At 33.7% G+C, this 3,362-nt stretch overlaps 1 long non-coding RNA gene across 1 annotated transcript; it reads right to left on the bottom strand.

Annotated features, from left to right (window-relative positions):
• Nucleotides 1–538: 538 nt before the first annotated feature.
• On the bottom strand, nt 539–3,340 carry LOC126916189 (uncharacterized). Its single transcript, XR_007710490.1, has 2 exons — nt 2,728–3,340; nt 539–2,461 (listed from the first exon to the last, which is right to left on the bottom strand). It is a non-coding gene; the product is annotated as an uncharacterized LOC126916189 (long non-coding RNA).
• Nucleotides 3,341–3,362: the final 22 nt, after the last annotated feature.

Below are 3,362 nucleotides of genomic sequence, written 5' to 3'. Positions count from 1 at the left end.
CGTATTGAGTGTTTCGTCTTTCCTTCGTCACCGATGGCTGGTGAGTCTCGATCGTCACTGCTTTATACAGATTCCTTGCATTCTCCTTTCACAGCCTGTGCAAATATAATGCGCTCCGTTGGATGCGTATTTATGTTATGTATATCCTGAAATTTTGATCCATCGATAGATCGTATGACAAATTGATGGTTTCAAACATGACATCTATCTACTTAGTAACTTGTTACTTGTTTTAAATACTATTATCAGGTCGTTTATGTGTATTTAAATTAACAATAGCCTGTTACAGTTCAATAAATAAATTGTCGATGTATCTGTCGTTTTTGAAACGCATAATGATGCTTCTCTATCAACTAACGCATTACTCCACTAATTACTATTAATATACTGTAATTAATTATTATAAAGTAGTTATATGCAGAAAAATACATAATCACGAGATTTTTCCAAGGTTTTTCCTTGCCTCAGTTTCAAGCTTTTCACGTATCAAGCAGAGCAAAGAGGTTATTTCTTCCAATGACGAGGAACAGCTTCACGATAATTAACAACATCAATTTTATTATTGCGGGTTGGCTGTTAAAAATGAATTTCATCTCACGATGATATTCTACTAAAAATAATTATATTAATCGTAACGAATTGAAATTATTGCAGATTTCTCTATACTATATGCATATTATTATTTATACGATGTAAATTATATCCTGTGAAGAAGCAAGTATCCGCAAACTTTTCAGCCGTACAAGCTGTTTAGCTTTGTACTTGACAATCCCCGTGAAATATCAAAGAATATAGCTATTCGATAACTTAATAAGATTGTTATCGACGTTGATAAACATCTCTAATGTCAGGAATTTTGATTATACGCAATAGCAAGTATTACAACATCGTCAATGAATAAAGCTTTTCTCGATACAGACATATGGATACGAATATGAATTAATTCAGTTTTATCTGTTGATGATAATAAAAATGATATCAAAGTTATGAAATACAGGCTTTGTATATAAATTATTTTTATGGGGGATTCTATAAATACAGAGCACTTGTACGCGTCTTGAGAACATTTATCGGGTTGAGGTTATGAGCATTAATTCTTTCGCAGTTCAGCCCGCCAAAGTACTGTCACTGAACGTAACGCGAGCTAGAAATACGCACAGTGTGCGTGGTTGCTGTATATACGTTTTCCTAAGTCTTAAATAACAATAATTCGATATATGAAATATCGTTTCACTGTCAATGGATTTAATAGATTTTTTAGCATGAAACAGTATACGATCGTTTCGATGATGATATATTTCAATAATGAGTAACTTTAAGAAATGATTAATCCAATATGTCAATAAAATCAACAGAAAATGTTCTGCCGATAACGAAAAAATATATTATTGACTACAGATGGCACTTGTATATGCATCATTTGAATGCCGAATATATGGGGTGCCGGACTCAGGAGTAGTCCCGTGGTCGCCGCCTATATGCGGCGCTCGTACCCACAGGTCATCTGGTGGATGCAGTCTACAAGCGGTGCTCGAAGTCAGAAGGTTAAGAAAGATTTTAATAAAAGTTGCATTGCCTTCTTCGTAGCAGTTACGCTATATTCTGTAATCAACTATATATCCTTTGAAATATCTTCTTTGAAAGATAAAATATTCTTTAAAATATCTTGTATCGCGTTCCGAGAAATGGAAATGTTCAATTTAAATGTTTAACTATAATACATTGCACTCTTTGGTCAAATAATCAACATAGATTCGATGAACGAACGGCAAACACCGTACTGAATATCTTCGATTGTAAATTTTTTAGACTGATTAATGAACGTAAGAATGATTATGGTTAACGAACGATACTTGGAACAAAACTGGCCTTTATCTTTGATATACATAACCATGCCCAATTGCTTTATGGTCGATAAAAGTTATCGAATAACCAGATGATGCTGCCAATTGTATATGACTCATTCGTAGCTCGGATGATCAGTCAAGTTGATTCCTTTTGATTTTTCTACGAGGGGCGCCGGCGAAGGCGACGTTAAGGAACATCAAGAATACTCGATGTTACATGCGCTATTTATTTCGAATAAAATAATAATAAATCTGCAATAACATATTATTTAATATTTACGATAACAATAATAATTTTAGAGAATTAAGAATTTGTTTACTTTTATACATTTTAGAACTTTCGTAACAAAATTTTGTTATTGATCTTTTTATTGCTACTATTATCCTTCTTTTTCGACGCTTGTACATATTTTTCTTTCTAAAGTAGACAAAGATCAATATTTTCGCAAAAGATAAAGTAAAACGCCATCGAGTATCTATCTACAACCTGACAGGTGAGTTATACGAATGAGTTGGTCGATGAAATCATTCCTTTCACGATTTGAAATTGTATGAAGGACCAGATATGGAAGAAACGCTCTGTGCTTGTTAAAAATGTTGTTTCCTCGAATACTCTAAAGATAGTTAAAAAGAGAGCATCTGAAAAATAGCATCTATTTTTGGAGCATCGCTTATAGTTCTATAAAAAAATACACTTAAACGTTTTGAGCGATCTTCGTTTTTCCTCAATGTTATATAACCATGTACTAGAATGCACTAGATACGCAAATTCTTTTATGGTGTAATTTTTTTTTTTAACTAATTGAATTTTTCTCTATCTAATTATCTCCATGTGAATCTTCTTGCCGGTATTAATATATTAATATTATGTACTACTAACCCAGTGCAGCTTGAAAAGTAGGGTCGAGCAGCGAGATGTTTTTCTATATAAGTTAAAAACTAAGGCCGGCCTTGGCTTATATATATCGGAAAAAGATGTTGAGAAAGTTGTCGAGCTTTATAACATATTTCGAAATCGGAGAGCAAGTGACTTCTCCACAAATTCGTCCATTTTTCGTGAATTTCGTTTCAAATTTCCTGTGGTTTCCGTACAAAACCACCGGGGTCGTTAACATTTTTCTATCGATGCTCTAATTAATGACAACTTCGTCGTGAGTTCCCATTATCTTGCATATAACGAAATCTTTTCGGGTCATATACATGTGAACCATATATAATAACAGAATGAAAGAAAATCCTCTAACAAGTGATTCTTCCAGACGCTATCAAATATCCTAAAAACATAAATACATAAAACACGTTAAAATCAATCTTCTGGATGGATAATAACAGAGTTGTAAGTAAAATTAAGGTTCGACAGAGGATGCATTTGTAATATCGCGGTCAGATTCGTGCGTTTCGTTGTGTATACACGTGCGTGTAAATAGTGTCTTTGAGTCGACATAGTGGGGATGCAGAAGCGGACAGTAACGAGAGTAGGGATGCATAGGTAGTCTCGCGTAGGTTTCAGAGCAG

This window comes from Bombus affinis, chromosome 1, assembly GCF_024516045.1.
Source record: "Bombus affinis isolate iyBomAffi1 chromosome 1, iyBomAffi1.2, whole genome shotgun sequence".
NCBI classification, from domain to species: Eukaryota; Metazoa; Arthropoda; class Insecta; order Hymenoptera; family Apidae; genus Bombus; species Bombus affinis.
The sequence above is the reverse complement of the archived record's forward strand: the minus strand, read 5'-3'. Positions and strand labels throughout refer to the sequence as shown.